General features: G+C 36.4%; 1 protein-coding gene across 3 annotated transcripts in view; it reads left to right on the top strand.

Moving 5' to 3' along the window:
- Positions 1 to 19,633, top strand: part of BCKDHB (branched chain keto acid dehydrogenase E1 subunit beta) — a 121,842-nt gene that overhangs the window by 48,981 nt on the left and 53,228 nt on the right. The window lies entirely within an intron of this gene.

Here is a 19,633-nt window from a genome sequence, read left to right as displayed (position 1 = left end):
ATAGCTACCTCATGAAAATTAGTCTGAAGTCTCTTCCATGAAAAGACTTTTTACCAAGCTACTTGAGAACTGTAGGAGAAGAGAAGCTGCCTGGCTGCCATGCAGCAACACAAATGCTAGTGAACGTGCTTTTGGACTGCAGTGCTACAAAAGGTTCTGCAGGAGTTGTTGTCTCTGATTATTTACAGCATTAACAATTAGAGATTAGAGCATAGCCAAAGTTTTACTCCTTACTTTGTTAATGGCTCCCTTGATTTAAGCTTGGACAAGTTGTGTGGGTTAGCAGAATGCTTGCTGCTTCTGATGAAGCTTCAAGTTTCCTTAAGCTGGCAAATCCACAGTCCTACTGGAGTATGGCTCATTGTGTCCTAATTCAATCTCTGTACACCAGCTCATTTTGTGCTGCTGATCAAATCACTTTGAAACTTGAGAGATGTCTGCAGCTTAGTTAATTCAGGCCTAGTAACTTTAGCATACTGATGTAAAATAGCATAGGGAATTGGAAGACCAGTGGGCTTGAAAAAGATGTGTGGTTTCATCAAGTACTTTCTGTGCTTGCAGTTTATAATTTAAGACAAAAAGCTATAATATCTACAGCTAAATTGGTTTCTACATATGTTTAAATAGGACAGACTAGACACACCTTACTGACACACTCTATGTAGAATATATTAATCATGTGTTTTGTCATTCTGTAGTTGCTCAGTAAGGGGCTTGCTCTTGGTAAGGTACAGTATAAACAGATTAAGTGTGATAAAGGGAAAGATAAGCCATTGGTCTGCTACTCTATGGTAAGGCTTGTACTTCTCCATGGTATTAATTTTACTGTTATATTTGTCTGAGGGGCTGCCAGTGGGGCTGGACAGAGCAGATTATGGGAGGAAAGATCCATGTTGGGCGTCCGCTATTGGCAATGTCCTATTGTCTGGTTACGGATATGTAACAAATTGTGTGCTTGCATGCATAGCTATGTGTTGCCCCATATAAATCTGATCTTTTCAATTGATGTGTTTTCAATGTTTGTTTACAGTGTATTTCACATTACTTGGATGTACTAGCTGTAAAAATGAAATGTGTTGAGTTGTCATCAATAAGAAGAGAATCTTTGGCAGTAATAAATCCCTTATAATCCATTATGAAGAAGTAAAGTTATTCCTTTTTTCTTTCTTTTTTTTTTTTAGCAAAGTTTTTTTCCCATTCTAAAAATTTGAGTTGACATTCTATGAAAACAAAGTATCTCTTTGAAAGAGCCATTAAGTCTGTTTTGTTGGACTGGACCTGCACTGAAATGCTGTCAGGAAAAATCACAGCTGTGCTTAGGTAGTGCATAGCTTTAGTTGTACAATGTTTTGCAAATCTGTACATTAAAAATAGATATTCTGTGAAGACTTTCAGCTTATGTTCCATCCTGAACCTTTTTTAAGGTAACTGTGGCATAAATAGAATGATGGAACAGATAGACCTGTTGCTTTAAATCTGCTAATGAGTTTACTATTAAGAATTATAAGAGAGTTATTTCAAGAGAAATAAAGTGCACATGGCTAGGCAGCTTTTCAATGATACCAAATAGTGAATGTTTTTAGCACTGGTCTTATGTTAGTATGTCTGCAGGGTGCCCAGTCTGATGGGAAAAATGTTAAATTATCTACTTTCTGTAGATCTTGTATATTTTCCTCAGTTGAAAATAATTAGTGTTTTGCATTTGGTAGTATGCAACACTTAACTTTTTAACTTAATTTGCCTCCTAGACAGCCAGCATAGATAGAAGGGTGGAAACTATAGCTATAGCTACTTGCTGTAGCTGCATCCCCAGAGGGACTGCTTGGTGTAGCTGTTGCAGATGACAGTGGCTTACAAGGTCAGCTCTGGTGATGGGACTTGTTATTTTCTTTCTGAGATGCCAATATCAAAGACCAAGAGAGCAGTACAGAAGTTGGCCATGCCAGAGAAAGTCCTCTGTTGTCCATTGGTCTGCTTAAGTTCTTTTTGGGCCTCTTAAATGATAATGGGATTGCTTTTACTTTTGTCCAGCCAGTAAGCAAATCATCAGCTGTTACAGGCTGTCCTTTGCCTTAGATGATTACTTATGTCAGCCTCCATAAATCTGAGGACAAGTGTTTATGTTTGTCTTATATATATGTTTGAGATATATCTATAATCTCTTTATCCTCTGAATGCAGAGGAAAAGGATGGTGCATGTGATACACTGCAACCTTATTGCTGTTCTGCTAGTGCTGGGGTGCATGGTCCTCTGCTGGTAGGAGTCTCTGCTGCGATCTTGTCAGAGAGCAGGACTTTGGGTTTTGACATAAAGATACATCTCTCAGTTTTAACAGCTGTGATGTAGGCAAGAGGGAGGGTGGCCTGAAATGGTTAGGCCTTTGGAGATGAGCAGTAATGTCCAAATTTTCGCAGCAAATCTAACTGCTAAGTCTGCTGTCTGTAGCTGTTGCTATATAGAAAATTATGTCATCAAAATAGGTATTTCATAAATTTGAGAAGTTATTATTTACAACTGCCACCAGAGGCCTCTTTAGCCAAGTTAATCAGGTGCTTTGTCTTTGCATTGCTCTTGTGTGTTTATTGATGTATAGCTCTGAGTATTTTATTGCTGTATAGCTCTGAATGAAACATAAATAGTAACTTATAGTGAACATAAATAAAAATTGCTGCCTAATTTTAATAATATTTTCTTTGTGTTTTATAGATTTTTGATATTATGTTTAATTTTGAAATAGGCTAGCATTTGTCATCTGTGAGACAAGTCGATGAGGGTGCACCTGCTTGTAGCAGACTGCCATGGGCTTTGAATGGATCCCAGGATTAATTGGAAACTTCTCACTGGTAGAATTCCTGGGACAGGTACATGTGCAAACAGGGGCTAGATTTTTCTTTTGTCAGTTTCAGATGTTTAAGAACGAGTACTGAAGTTTGAGCTAGTTACAATAGCTCACAGACTACCTCATGGAGGTCATTTATCCCAGCTGTTTCAGGAGCCTATTCTGGGGTGAGAGAAATTTGCCTCTGGAAATGCCTTAGTTTAAAAGTCTGGTTTTCTTGCCTTTTAAAAAAAGAAAAAAAAAAAAAAGAAAAGCAAAAATAGAAAAGAAAAAGAAAAGTTAAGGGAGTCCTGATAGAGTGCAAATTCGGGTGAGATAAATCACACCCTCATTGAAGGTGGCACCTACTGCTGACAGAAAGGATATAAGTAGTTGGCCTGCTAAAAAATATCTAACACCTCTTTGCTAGAATAAAAAGAAAGAATCTCTGTGTATGTATATTTATATACTTTTAAGTAAGGCTTCATTACTATTTAACTTGGGAAAGCTTCTTGTGAAAAAAAGACATCGTTCCCTATTAAAGGCAATAGATACCAACAGTTCTTTGCCTCAGAAAATTGATCTATTCTCTAGCATTCTTTAAAAAACATCATTCCTTCTCTGGATCAAGATACATCCCTGATTTCAGAGGCTGACAGCTTAAAAAGATATACAGGAAATATTTTAAGTCACTTAAATTAGTTTAGACCTGTATTTTGTACATTGTTGCTTTTCACAGAAATCCAGACAGGTAAAAAGTTTGAACTACATAAAGTGTAGTATATTTCATAGTTGCCTATATTCAATCTGAATTTGTCATTTTGAGCATATTTCAAACTGCTGAAACTATGCCTTCTGTGCGTATGTTATTTGATAGGCTCGATGTGAAAGCTTGGTATGTGATGTCTCTTCTGAGATTTAGATTAGAGTTTTCATGTACTTAGAAAATAACTTCTGAAGTGATTATTTTTCTGAATTTTGTGAGGTGTTTATACCAGCAAAAAATTTTTTTTTTTTTTTAATCCCTGTTTTTTTTGTTTTCTTGTGCTGATGGCAAGGACTGGTTTAGGTTTGAGGTAGGGTGCTTGTATGTCATGATCACTTAAGCTTGGACTGTTCTCAAAAGATTCAGATCACACTGAAAGTGTCAGTAGTTGAATCTGCCAGAATTTGATACCTTTTGAGCTGTAAAGCCTTTTAATAAAACACATCATTTTGAAGACAAAGATGGGAAGCCAAGACCTTTTTGAGAGTAACCTCCTTACAGGAGTGATCACATTCCCATTTGTTTTCTCTCTTACTGTGGTTTGGTGCTTATTCTATGTGATATAGTGTAATAACAGCAATAGAATATGAGCAGGCTGATCTCCCAGTTTATCCTATAATTTGATAACAAGGTCACACCCCAGGGAGATGGAAGATTGGAGTGGAGAACCCTTGTGCTGACAAGGGATTGAATCCAAGTCTTGCTCCTCTTCAACATGTGCCCTTACTACCATCTCTAATTGAAGAGTTGAGTACCTGATGAGCTTTTGTCCCCAGGGCCATGATACTTTGCCGTCAGTTAAATGTTAGTAGGTTATCAGCGTGCTGAAAGCACACTTCAGTCTCTGAAAGATATAATTTATTGTGGTTTCTTAAGCAGTGGGTTCTAAAAGGCTGTGTGTATGAATTGTGTGTTTAGGTTCTTAAGTAAGCCTTTCATCATGCGTTACTTGAGAAGCACGGATCTACTGCACACTTGATGCAATGAGTGTCATATCTTCCTGTCTTTGTGATTTGCTTTTGTGCCCATGTCAGGTTGCTTTTTGCCCTCTTCATATAACATTATCATGTAATTCGATGTACTGTGAGATACCTGGGTGGGTACATGTAGTTATTTTAGGTTACATGTAGTTATTTTGACTTTAGCAGGATTTTTTAAACTTTTTTTAGTACATTTTTGCTCAGTCACCATAGCCACTTAGTTCAGCCACATGGAAGAAATGCAAGATCTTAGTAGTGTAATACAGCTGTCCTTATTTGTAGATCTGTTCCTAAAAGGAAGAAAAATAGTTGTATTTGTAATTCCTTTTTCATGATGGATGTTGGAGATTTCCTTTCTGGAGGTGGGAGCCAGCCTTTTGCAAGGGAAGTCTATCAGCAGTTTAATTTTACTGAGTGTAGAAATAATTTTATGCACAGACTGAACTGTAATCTTTCTAAAGGCTTTCACAAGAAAAATGGAATGGGTTGTATAGGTTGTATGTGCATAGAGCTCTGGTATACTGTTTCTGATTGAGACATAGTGTGATTCTTTGTGCTTTAACTCTAGAGGATTGAATATAAACCCAACATCAACTCCTAAAATGTAGCTAAATAGATCAGCATAAAAATCGTGTCTTAAGGAAGTGACACGAGGCTCTTCAAAAACTATGTGTTGCCTCTGCTGCCTCCTTAATAAATGTAACAGTGAAGGCTGTCTTTAGATTACTGAGCCTCTTGTCTATATGTACATTCTCAAAGCACATTTCATGGACAAGTGAAAAATTTAGTAAGACCCTTGTTTACTTTGACTATCTTTGCTGATTTCTGACTAAAACTCTTTATTCCCTAGGGCTGGAGTATGAGTGGTACAGTGGTTGTGATTCAGAGGAGTTAGCTGTCCACAGAGTGGATTACTTTCTTTTGAGGGAGAGAATGCATGCCCTGTGCTTATTGTAATGTAAGCATCCTGCATCTTTGTGTTTTATTCACATATGAGGGAGCTGGGATCAGGAGTGATTTCTCCCCTTTATACCTTCAGCTGTAACCTTGAATATGTGAAACTCGTGGTTGTCAACATACGCTGCCCGTAAAGAAACCTCTGCCTTGACCATGCTCTGCTGACTCCTCAGCTGTTGCATGTGGATTCAGATGGCTGCATTTAGTGCAGGCACAGCAAAGGTGTCAGTTCCTACCCAGGCAGGTAACATTTTCCTACTGTTTGATTGATCATCTGTGTTTTTACTGGAAGGCTAAGCTATCATGAAAGATGCTGCTCAAGAAACTGAAACATGAGATGTATATGAAATATCCATAAAACATTTTACTTTACAACCTACAAAACTGTTTAAAGATGTTTTTTCTCCCTTTGAGAAATCGAGTTTTCAGGCAAAACTTTTTTCCCTTCAGCATGCTCAACAGATTTGCTTGGAAGCTTTGGACAGTTTAGTCTGTGTGGATTTTTCTGGCTATGAGCTGTTGGGTGGTGTGGTATTGATTAAAAGCCAATGGAACACTTCCCAGTGCTTTAGTGGTCACATTCAGAGTAAAATTATGTGGTTGTAGTGGCTTTTTATGTTGAAATGCATGTATTACTGGAAGTGGGAAATCTATCTCAGGAATAAGTACTCTTAAGGGATTGTGCAAATTCCTGTATTTTATTCACCCTGAATTGAGTTGAGCATGTTATTTAAACTTTAAATTGATTAGTATCAATTTTCCATTTTCACTTTTGCAAGGGAAAACTTGCAAATGCATATTTTTGTGCTGTTGTATTACTTAAAAGGCAAGTATTTGCCACATATAATCATAAAGATTTGCATTTATTACCTAATTAGTCATCCTAACTTTCTGTGACCTGTTGCTACTGTAAGTGCAAAGGAATGCTGAGAGCTATTCCTTCGTGACTTCATAATAAAAGCTCTGTAAAGTGAACTGAGCTTTAAGGGCTAATGGGTTGCTGTGAGCCTGGATAACTGAATTTTGCAAAGAAAAAAAAGAAAAAGAAATAGTGGTGTCTCTGCAGAAATATAGTTATGGGTTGATATCACCAATAGTAATTCTGAGGTTGCTTTTTCAGGAGGCTATAGCACAGCCCATTGAAGGGGTGTATGTTCTTCTGGGCTCTTGGTGTTTACTCTTCTGTAGGAAAGGTTCTACAGAGGCCAGAATAAATGCTCAACAGGCTGAGAAAAATGTCTGCTTTCTCACTGAAAAGAGCAACTCTGAGCAAGAGAGAAAGCAGCTGCAGTGAGAACTGGTGGGTACTACAGCCCTGGGGAGCAGATTAGGGTAAATTCTCTGCCTGTTTTCTATTAACCCTATTTGCAGGGAGCCGTTACACACTGTAGAAATTACAGTGTGTATTAGAGCTTTCTCCTTAATGCACAGGTAGCATTTTTGTCAACTTTTGTCATCAGAGAGGTGGAATAATTGTCAGTAGCAGATCTTTGGTGTCCTATACTTAACTGGCAGCATGTTTTAGGAGATCAATTGGTCTACCAGCTTGTTGTTCCCATTCTTTTAAGTTTACTTCATCTAATTGGACTGTGAATAAAGGAAAATCAAGATCAGTGAGTCTGATGTGGGTTTTTATGTATTAACTGCCCTCAGCAGGCATTGAACTGTACAGCTGTATCATAGGTATCTTGAAACCAGATTTGTGTTTCTTGGCTATCTGTTCTTGATCTTTTGCCATTTTACATATTGCTCCTTGGATTTTTTGCTGAATGGATCTCATACCTCTAAAACGTGATTAAAGTTGTACTGCTTGCATGATGACATTTAACTTTTGTCACTGTTTCCATAAGAAACTCCTGTCTTTTGGTCTTGTAGTTCCATGTTGCTAGAGCGTGCTGTGGACTGTTGCTTGGCTTCCAGAAGCAGAGCACTGGAACTGTGCTTGCAGGCAGTAATGTTAATGTTATGAGAATATATATAACAATTTTAGAAAGCAATTACTCACCTCTTTTGCTCTTCTATATTTCAGGAAAGCTTTGAATGGAAGCCTTTTTGTTTGTTCCCATGCATATTGTTTTAGGGAAGTACTTCAACACTGAGGCATTTATGAATGTGTAGTTCTGTTTTCTTCTCCCTCCCAGTATAAAAATAGCTGTCAATCTTTAAATTCCTGTATCAGGTTTTCATGTATGTATTGGTAAGTGGTACTTGAAAAAGGGGCTGACTATTGAAAACCTTGATTAAATAAAAAAAGTAATTTCTGTGTAGTTTAACTATGTGTATAGGGCTGATATGGTCTGAATTCCTCATAAAACCTTTTCCCCTTTGCCTGCATCCATATTACAAGCTTCAAATTGAAAGGCACTTATTCACATAAATGAGTAGTGACATGTAGACTGTGTTTAGAAGTTATTTTATAGCTCTATAAATATATGATAATAAAAATATGATAAATATATTTTATAGCTCCAATGTAGGGGTTGTTTTTTTCTTTTCCAGTGCAAGTGATGCTGATTGAATTCTAATGGTACTTGGGGTGAAGTTTCACAGTGGTGTAATAGTGTAATGCATTGTATTTGTCTTATTGTAAGTATTTTTCTTTTATGGTGAGCTTTCTGTGAAGGCAATCTGAAATTCTTGGAATATAAACATGGGCTGCAGAGATTGCCAAATGGAGGTGTTTGATTTTTTTTTTCTTTTTTAAATCTATTTTTTGAATAATGAGGGTTTTTTCGTTTTGTTTTGGTTTTTTTTTTTGTTTTTTTTTTTTGTTTTTTTTTTGTTTTTTCTTTTTTTGTGTGTATGTGCATGTGATTTTTTTTTTTTCCTTTTTTTTAAGATACTTACCCAAAGTCTTAGAGCTGTACCTAGTAGGATGACAGGCTACGTGCTGACCTGATGGATATATTGATTAGGCTTAGTTTTCATTATGCTATTACCTTTTCCAGTGCTACTAATATAGAACTGGACAAACCATTTACCTTCCCTCCTATCTTTTTTCTGTGCTAAAGAGCCTGGATTTATGGACTGCTTTGATTTTTGGTCTGCCACACAACAGTGCTCACCAAAATTGAAGGGTTTCTTCTAAATAAACTCAATATATTCTATGATAACTTTTTTGTGTTAAGCTAATATAGAGTACTCCTAAAATCCCCCAAGTCTTGAACATTTTTTAGCCTGTTTGCCTGTTTCTCCCTGCAAATCTTGTGAGTTGAATTAATGCATGAAATCAATATTATAGCTTGTGAGCTAGAGGTGCTGATGTTATATGGTTGTTTTGCAAGCTTATTTAATTAAAAAAAAAGTAAGATTTTATTTCTAAAGTTTAATTACAACAAAGAAGTCTTTAAGAGGGATTAGTTCAGGCTGTTTTCTCTTCGATGATAGAATATGAAAGATAACATATAAGAAGAAAAGCAACCAGAAATTGAATTAGTAAAGTACTGAAAAGTTTTAATCTTTAGCAATCTAAAAGAACCTTGTTAAGCATTAGAATAATCTTTATCACTTTTTAAAATCAGGTGATGTGATGGGAATTGATCATTCACCAAGAGAAGAGACTGCTGGTATTATAAATACTTACAATGATATAATTTTCAGATCATAAAATTCATTCTTTGTTCTGTTTGAACTCTATGTGAGGTATTTATCCACTTGCTTGAGCAATAGTCTGTTTCAACTCCAGTCATATTACTTAGACTAGTAGTGCAGTCTGCTGGAAGTTGGGACTGTACTTGGGTTTATGTCTTGTAGCTGAAGACTTGCAGTTGTTTACAGACAATGCTAATCAACCTTTCCGGATGAGAAAAACACTAAGTGGTAATGTAAAACCACTTGGTTAAAGTATAATGCTTGTGCTGTAAGTGTGCGTGATTTTACCATCCAGCTGTGAAAAGAAGCATATTGCCAGTTTTGTTAAGTTACTTGGTCTGCAAATGACAGAACTGCAAAACCACTGTTTTGGTGTGTGTTCAAACATTGCCACTATGTACTAATATATACTACATTATCTCTGGCGTTTGTGGTGCATTGAGAGACTCAATGCTTTTATAACTAAACATCAGAAATGCAGGAGTATAGAGAAAGAAATTGTGATTTGCATTAGTCAAGTGCCTTACAAGTACTTTCTGGCACATTCTACTTAGGATATTTGGTTAGATATTTGATCGCTTTGTGCCATGGTCTTACCATTTATAAAATATTCATAAATCTCTCCTTTTTCCTATGTTGTGCAATGCAGATACATATTTTCATAGTTTCGTGCTTCCAGTAGCTTTTAAAGATTTAGATACTTTGTCTAATTTTCTTGAACACACTACAATACAGTCACTTAGTCCCTTTTTCCAGTTTTCTGAAGTCTGCATGCCAGCTGTTTAGTATCTGCTTTACCAATTCCACTTTGAGGAAAATAAGTGACATCAAAGGCTAAGCAACAGTCTCTCTGTAAAATTATATTTTATTCCAAACAATTTTACCGGAGAAATCTAGATACTGTGATGAACCTACTCATGAAAAGCTTTCTGCAAAAACAGCTCTAAAGAATATCAGAGAACACAGATTTTGTTACTGAACAGTAAATAGATGAGCTTCTGTGAATGGGAGTGTATAGTGGTTTTCTGTAAGCAAATGTAAATGTTGCTCAGAGTAGGAAAATGGTAAGAACAGTAACCACATTTTGTTTACCACCTACAGTGCTCAGTAACTGGTCTTCCCTCTAGCCCTTCCACTGCCAAACTAAGTTTTATAAAGATCCATAACAGATCGATAGCTGATAAATATTTCTCTTCGAGTATCTATTGTCACTCTTGTCAATACACTTGACAAGTTTGGCTGTGCTTTTTTATTGTTGTGCTCTGAGGTGTACAAACCTCCTTGGTATTTCAAGGGATTCGTGTGTAGTATTTTTTCTCTCTGGTCCTTGCATATGTAGAGGATGTAAATGGGGAGATCTCTATAGGCATTTCAATGATTACAGTGATACAGAATTAATTTCTGACTCAATGCTCAAGGCCAGGCTGGATGAGGCATTGAGCAACCTGGTCTAGTGGGAGGTGTCCCCACCCATGTCGAGGGGGTTGGAACTAGATGATCTCAAGGTCCTTTCCTAACCATTCTATGGTTCTATTCATTAGCACTGTATTAGGAAATCAAAGCTTCAGACAAGAAAGGCTCATGTGCACCATGTATGGTTCTTACACCAACTTCATGGTTTTCTGTTTGCATCATATCTGCCATAGAACATAAAGGTTTCCTTAGGGATTGGAAGAAAAATCTTCATGTGACACTTAATCTAATGCTATCACGTTTCAGATTGTTTAGAGTAAAAACTGTGTCTCAGATATGTTAATAATACATAATGAGCAGAAAGAGGACTTTATTCAGCAGTATTCAGAACTTTGAAATGAATGATTTACTAGCTTTGACTATTCTGTCACATACAAATATGACTTCTGTCTTTTAGTCACTAAGCATATAAAGGGTTCAACATGTCTTTTAAGTTGTTGCTTAAAGTAGAAAATTCTATTTTCTGTGTATCATTGAATACAAGAAATGGGAGTTGGTTCTTTGAGGAGCAGACGATAAATAGATATGGAATATTATAAACTCTTAATGCTGATAATTTGTTCACACTGCTGGCTTTTTGATTCTATGGTGATCAGTGCAATGGAAAAAATATGTATCAGTTAATGGAAGCAGGATTTTTTCTCAGGTTACTTGCATGACTTTTTTTCAGCTCATAGAATCATAGAATAGAATCACAGAATAGTTAGGGTTGGAAAAGACCTTAAGATCTTCTAGTTCCAACCCCCCTGCCATGGGCAGGAACATCTCTCATCGAAAAAGGCTATTTAAAATGTTTCTTGGTTAATAGATAGACTTTCTTTTGTGTACTTTGTAAAATCACTATAAGTAGTGTACGTGGGCTAACACTTAAAAGTTTCAGTGAAGCAATTAAATGTAGCTTTATCATATGTCAAGGTCTGTCTTAAACGTGAGGCTCGATTTGGTGTTTGTCATTGAAGAGGCTTTCATTGACGTCAATAAAAAATGCATATATTTTGTGGCAGCTTCTAGGTCACTTTGTGTGTTACTACTTTATTGTTCTGTGCTAATTCATCAAATGTCATTGGCTTACTGGAGCTCTAAGTAGCATGTTCCTTGTGCACAAAGACCATTAAACTTAATGGAAATGGAGAAAGAATTTGGTTGACTGTAAATAGAACTAAAAGGCACATGATTAACCTTTTAAATGTCTTTGGCATTGGGAGGAGTTCTTTAATGTAATGTTTTTATTAGTTTTAGCTTGAATATCAAGAAATGTTGATGGAACAAGCTGGATGAGTTTAATAGTGGCATTTGCCAGAAAATAGATTAATAGGTTATGAAACTCAAGTTTATCTGTAGAGGAAATATTGCCGAACCTCAACCTTTGTTTACGTCATGACTCAGTCTATATAAATTTGTAGTTTTTACTGAATTGAATGAAATGCTTCAAAAAGATCAAAATGAAGTTATTGTAGTAGAAGCAACAGAGATGTTACTTAAATAGAAAATAACTATTGTTTCATGTTTCGTGGTATTTTAATGGAAATTTAAATTAAATGTTACAGGCATATTACTGAGTGATAGCTCTGTGTTAATGATTTTAAAATCCCAACAACATAGTAGAAATGTTCTGTGAAATGGAAACCTGAAAAAAACCCCACCAACCAGAGAACTCTCAGATGCAGATTCCATGGTTTTTGATTTGGTCTTTCTATCTTTTCTCATATGGTGCTATGAAGGCATAGAAATTAATTAATTTTTTTTACTTTGGGTAACAACATAATGATAAAGAATGAAATATAATTACCACATAAGTAATGAAATCTGGTTTTGTATGGATTTATGTTCCATATTTCCTACCTGCCAGCATTCCATATTCTCCATTTACTTACCTACATTGGGATGCTCAGCTCCTTTCTAGATGGCTGCCTAGTCAGAAAGTAGCAAAAAACCCCACAGTTTATTGGTGCTTCCTGGTTGCAGAAAGAGCTGTGGGAAAGATAGTGTTAAGTGCAGTTTATCTTTTATTGGATTACTAAATTAGTAGGAGTACTAATCTAACTCACCCAGAGACACTGATTCTTACCAAGCTTGCAGGAACTTAATATGTTTAAGACTTTCATTTGGCTGCAAAACGGCTGTCAGGAGACTGACAAATGGTCAGAAAAAGAAGATCAGGTTGCAGAACCCTCATTTCCTTGGGTAACAGGCTGAAAATGAATATATACTTTAAATGACTATTTATTCCTCTGTAAGTTGAAGTAGGTCAGATACAGAGAGTGTATAACTGATGGAAAAGAATGGAGATCAGAGAAGAAATGAAGATTGCTTAGATGGTTTTAATGAAGAGGGAACAACAAAAAAAAATTAAAGGGATTGTAAGACAAAATATAGCACTGAAAGAATGAAAAGAGGAGTTGGTTGTTGCTTTAGAAAAATTAATTTAAATGGGAAGTAGTGTTCAGAAGAACATTAACAAGGGATACAGTAATTTTAAAAATACAGGTTTATAAACTATTTGCCACAAAGTTCTGTAAGCAATCTGTATTATTTAAATATTCATCACATCCATCAGAGACCTGCTAATGCTTATTTTTGAAAGGAGTCAAAAATGGCACAGGTCTTCTTTTCAGACATCTACTTGACCATCTTGGTCTACTTCGTATTTTTCTTAGATTATGTCATGATTATTTTGCTCAGATCTTTCCATTGTATTGCCTCATGCTTTCCTGTATAATCCATGTTAGTAATTCAGATGCTAAATGCAATGAATCCTTGGCATAAGTGGGTTCGACAGCTGCAGTGAAACAGATTTATCTGTCTTGTCCTGAGCTGTATGAATTTGTGCTACCAGAATTGGAGTTAAGTACAGGAAATAAAAAAGAAGTGACTTCTGGATGCATAAATGCTGAAGATCCTGCTTTCTACGGAGTTTTAGTGCTTATTCATATTATAAAATGCACTAGCTTTCCCATTGAGCATACATACTGTAGTCTTCCTTGGTGTGATTCTTTAAGTGTTACTTGAAAAAGACAGTTGCTGGTATGAAAAGTGTCAACAAAATGATTCTCCCCACACACTTGAAAGACATCTTCACAGATGTTTATTGGTGTCTAGAAGCTTATAGATGTTCCCTTCTTCTGTGTCTAAAACATTTAGGGGACATACGGCAACTAGAAAACACTGCATTAGGTCTGAGTTCATTGTTTTTGCCAAACTCTGGATATATGAAAGTTTGAAGATCTAGAACAACCTTTTTAAAGATCTGTGTATCTTTTTGGTCGAGAAATCTTGTTTTAAATTAGGCTAATAGTGGACTTCTGTGGCCTGAACAAAGTCTCGCTGCTGTCCTGGTTATGCTAGAACTCCAGTATGAACCAGAGTGAAGAACAGACAAGTGTTATGCCACTTTTCTCTGTTCCTTTTGCATACCTTCCAGAATCCAGATCTTTTCTGCATCTTGGCATCTCACTTGCCTTGGCCTTTTCTTTTTTCTTGCTGTTCATTTCTTCATCTACATTTCTGCACTTCTCATTTTCCAGAATTCAGGTTTTTCTTCTGTCTATTCTGCCTTTAAGTTCTTATATTTTTGTTACAGTTTTTTATCTTCATTTACAGCTTTTAAGAAACATCAGTTTCATTTTAATCTTTCTATTTGAAAAATAGAGTGCCCAGGTGGTAAATGACAGGTTAATTGCAGTAAATTGCAGGTTATCTTGTATCTATCTCCTGTTGTTCTAACTGCTGGCTTTCTGTCACATGCTGCACTGTAATGACTTGATAGCCTTTGTATGAGAGGATACGTGTAACTTGCCATATACTTTTTCATTACAGTTTTAATGTAATTGTAACTGTGACTATTAATAAACAATATGCCCATAATTTTTGAAAGGCAAAAGGAGGGCTAATTAATCTGAGATTTAAATATTAATTTATTAATAGAATTATAACTTCTGAGACCTAAAATAAATGTTAGTTTTGAGCATGAGTATAGAAAAACTGAAGAAGCAAGATAACTTATGAAGAGTATTTTGTATGTTTAACAGTGTAATTTAAATGGCAAGGGAATAAAAAGCCTCAGAAGAAGACTTCGTGGAATGTCAACTGAATGTTGTAATGCCACACAAACTTGAAGGGGGTCTTATATGTCCATGATGATTTCTGGCATGAAAAGGATCTCTGTAGTGAAAAGGATCTGTTTAGTGCAGCATTGTCTTGCTGTATTTACCAAGACTTTCTACTTTTGCTTCCATTAGCATGGAATTAAAAAGTAGTTTTGAGGGGAGGGAAGGACAAATTTGTCCATTGTGTGTTATTAACTACTGGTCAGACTGGTGAAGTTTGGAGGCTGCTGCTGCAGCTCTTGGCTTCTGAAATCTTTACTATTAAGTTTTATGTTTTAGGCTACACACTCAGAAATTGTTTGTATAGATGTATTTAATTGTGGTTAACTAGGCAAATATGAGTCACCAGCCTAGTGGATTCATGAATATTTTACATCAATTCAGTTGCCTTTATACTTAAAAAGATCATTTAAGGAATTATTACAGACAACGACTGGGAGATTTAGAGGCATTTGGTCAAAAGAAGCTTTTTTTTCCTATTCATGTTACGTATTTCAGCAGTGTTACCCTGGTTGTATGTGGCATCCTCAGAAATAAACAGGGAGTCCTTGCACCAGATTAAATATTCTCACTGTTAAGAAGAGTTTCTGGCATCAGAAAACAACAGTTGTGAAAAAGTGGAGGACAAGAATGCAATAAAAATCAGCATAGTGTCATGAAGTGATAAGAAGAGCCAGGTGAGTTTTATTTTCAAATTTACTATTGACTTCTGATTCAGTTTTCTTTCCCAAACGATTCCAGTGCCTATGGAGCAATTTATCTTAAGGCTAATAAGGGGTCATGCTATGAAATTTCAGAAGTAATTTTTCTTTGCCTGTCTCTTACTGAAGTTGGTTAGTATGTTCCTAAATATTTTTAGGTTAAGCAGGGGTATCTATCTGCACAAAACAAAACTTTTCTCTATTGTCTCCACATTCTCTGACCATTATTAGCAGCTAATGTTTTCTTAGCAATTTACTGCTTTAGGATACTTAGAATGGTGTTATGAAAGTATTACAAATGGTTTTATAGCAGCAAACTGGGGAAAAGATCCATCTTGATGTGGATTTCAAAGTGGCAAGATTTAACCAGTATGTTGTACAACATCAGCATAATAGCATAAACTATGCAGTCCTGTCACTTGGCACCACTGAAAATGTCTTGTTTGCACCCTTCCTTTGGGTATGTATGTACACTGGTGAGATCTCTTAATCCCAGTCACTTACAAGAGGTAAGTTTACTGCATGGCATTAGGAAGTTAGTTATTGGCTGATAGAATATCAGTTTAACACTTTTCTATGAAACACTATACCAAACAGTGTTGAGATGCACCCTGCCGTGTGTCATGTCTCTTTTATCTTTCCACAGTCTTGGCTATTTAAATTGAAAGTTGTTCTGGAGAGGAATCCTCTGCTACTCTGTATTTTTATGATGCCTAACACATTGGTAATCTGTTCTCAGTTCCTGGCTTTTCAGGAAGCATATAAATCTCTCTGTTGAACATCTCTGCTATACCCTGACAATGCTGTGTAGGACATAAACGCCATAACTGTTTTATTACCTACTCTCTTCATTGCTTTTTAGGATGCTCTGCCTAGCTCTGTAGCCAACCCTTTTGGCTTTGACTGTCATGTTTTAAACTTTTCAGGCTAGTTTGTATTACTTGTGTGTTTGTTTTCATTTCTTATTATCTCTGCTCCACTATCTTCACACTACGGCATTATGTTTTCAGTGCTATGAAGGAAGAAGCCACGTTAGTATTTCAGAATTATTTTTGGCATTTATAGTGTAAAATGATACATATTGGAATAATAAAATCCTGGTGTGTTGAGGCAGTAAGTTTTATGATTGTGCTAACATTTTTCTGCAAGATGTTTTATATGTGCATCCCAGCTGTGGTCAAATTAGTTCTTTATGAACTGTTTCTGCCATATGTACATTCTAAACTGGGGAAAAGATCCATCCTGATGTGTGTTTCAAAGTGGCGAGGTTTAACCAGTATGTTATACAACATTAGCATAAGAGCTGATTTAGAATATAGCTCTGCTGTATTGAGATAGCTGGGGTGCTCTTTAGTGTGGGCCATCTTAGTGACAGCACTCAGACTGCCTAAAGATGCATATCTCTTGCTTCAGTGAGCATTCAGTTGCCTTTTTGTGATCAATTTTAGGAAAATGATGTAAATTCATAAAATAAATTATATATTTCATAAATGATAATTCATAAAATAATTACCAGTAAATTCTTTTATGCTGTTTTTCATTGCTAAAACTAGTGTTCTTCACCAAGACTGAAAGTGTCCCATAATTTCTGAACATACTGAGGAGAAGAAAAGTATGATCTTACTGAGACTAACTCATGCTCATCCAATGTGATTGCCTTCTGTGATAAAAATATCTGGGTTTGTGATCAAGGGGTGAGCAATGGATAATAGGTACCTTGACTTCAGCAAAGCTTTTGATACTCTCTCAGAATACTCCTGTATCCAAGTTAGGATGCACAGCTAGCTGGGTAAAATCCTATTGGCATGATTGGGCTTAGAGGTCATGGTTAATGGGGAGAGTATGGTATACTGCCTGGAGGTCAGTTACAGGCAAATGCTGCAGGAGTCTGTACTAGGACCTCTCCTGTTCGAGCATCATTATCAGTCATGTGAGGAGGTGATTGAGTGCACCCTCATCAAGCTTAACAGATGAAAAGAAACTCTGGGGATTGATATGCTTGAGGGCAAGGCTGCCGTTTGGAGAAACGTAGACAAGCTGGAGAAATGGGCTGATGAGGAATGGGCTGGCAGTGCCTTTATGAAATTCAACAAGGTCAAATGGCAGGTCCTTCACCTGGGATGGAAAAGAAACAAATAGAAATAAAAACAAAAGAAATAAATATGTAGACATGCATCTGCATACAGATAATTAGGTAAAAACATTAAAGCAGAAAAAGTGCAGAGAAGTCTCTAAGTAACTTTATTGAAAGTTTGGCTGGTACGCTAACAATTTATCAACTGAAACGCTTTTGAACTCCCTGTTCATTGTTCACTGTAAGAAAAAGAAGCATAAAAAAGAAGAACAATTCTATCTATTATGCTGATTTTCTCTCTTTCCTGCTTGGTCAGAGTTCTCAGAGAATTGTCTGAAAATAGTTTTTGAGATTTATTGCAAGTTGCTTTCTAACTCCAAGTCATCTAGTAGAAATACAAAGTTATTCTGCAGAATGTGCAGGTTTATTTCTTGACCACCAGCTCAAATGTAGCTGAAAACCCTAGAAGTGATTTATTCACAGCCTTTCTGACAACAGAACCAAGGCTCACCAACTCCAGCAGTAGGTGATGTGCATGTATGGGATTAAGAATGTTTACTGTCTTTGGGCCAGGTGAGTTATGGACATATATGCACAATGTATACCTATCTATATATATCTAGAATTTTATCAAAGAATAAACCTTACAAATTTATTATGAGTCTCTGCTTTGTTTAACTTATCAGTGTGATTTTGTTTGAAGTCTTAAACTCTTAAAATTCCTTGGAACACAGAAGCATACTTACAATGTTGCCTTTACTGTATAATCAATTTTTTTTTTTTTCTACAGGGAACATTATTTATAATATGAAATCTTTCTTGTTACTTTAAGCTTATTCTTAAGCATAATTTTAAAGACATGTCAAAGGCCAGAGCTGTGATGGACAGCTGGCTATAAATGAAAGTATGTTTGATTTTTCTTTTTTTTTTCCCTTCCTCATCATGCTGTTAGCATCCCCTCTTGCCAGTGTCAAAAACGTGGTCCAGCTTTTCCCTGTGTTCCAGACTGTTTGTTCCTTCCCCTTCCTTTGAGCTACCATTGGGATTTTCATCCAGCTATATTGCACTTATGCTATAGAGTTGATAAAAGTAGTAGCCACGTGGAAATACAGCAAGACTGACCTTTCAGGGAGAAGAGGTTTAAAGTGGCCTTGTAAAACTAACTTAAGTCCTTTTCTTGGAGCTTTACTCCTTATTAGAAGTCAATATTTGAATGCACAGTAGTAACTTTTAAAGAGCTCAATGGACAGTATGACAGCTGTATTCAACATGCTAGACCTTAGTACATGTTTTGATAATTATTTCGTGCTTTTTTTAGTTTATTGTTTGGTTTCAGGTAAGCAGCTCATTCGACAGCAAATGCATCTCTAATACTTCTCTTAATTTTCCTACGTTTTTCTTCATTACTATGGTACTTGGAGTTGTAATGTGTTATACCTTCGGATCTTTATTTTCTCTGACTGCTGGTCTACTCTGATTTAAAATTAGTTGGATTTTGTTTGTTTGTTAGGCTTTGGTTTTGTTTTTAACTTTTCCTTCAGAGAAGGCAGGTAAGGGTATGGACACCATGTCAGAGATGGGTTGTGCAGCAGGATGGCCTCTCTCATCACCCTGATGTGCTAAGGTCACGTGTTGTGTTGAGCACTAGTGGAGGGCTGTTCTCTGTTCTTTCCCTTGTCCCTGTTTCCTGTTAGAGTTGTCTCCTTCTATGAACTGTGTTTTGCTTCTTTGTCAGAAACCAGAATTAGTGCCTCTTCATTTTTGTGCTCTTTGCAGCCTGTGAGCCCTAGTGGATCTGCCCATCCTTGCTATGAAATTGGTTATCTCAAATCTTTTTGCTTTGGGGAAGGTCATTCCATGCTTCTGAAGCTGGCAGTAGGTCTGAGCTCTGTCCAAGGCTACAGCCTGCGACAGGAGCCTCAGCTGTGCCATCTGCGGTCAATGAATTCCAGGCTTGTAGTTCAGAAAGCACAAACCTCAGCTATATCAGCTGAACAAGCAGACAGTGGTGGATCAGAACCTCGACAGACAAAGATTTGTGCTCTGCAAATATGGATCAGTTAAAATGATTGGCAACTTTTTAGCTATTTGTGTCAAGCTAAAAAGAAATCAGATTTCTTTTTCATTCTCTGCTGTTACTCAGCGTACTCATCTACTATAGACTGC

Source organism: Lathamus discolor, chromosome 5 (assembly GCF_037157495.1).
Source record: "Lathamus discolor isolate bLatDis1 chromosome 5, bLatDis1.hap1, whole genome shotgun sequence".
Taxonomy (NCBI): domain Eukaryota; kingdom Metazoa; phylum Chordata; class Aves; order Psittaciformes; family Psittacidae; genus Lathamus; species Lathamus discolor.
Note: the sequence above shows the minus strand (reverse complement) of the source record. Positions and strands in the feature narration are given on the sequence as shown.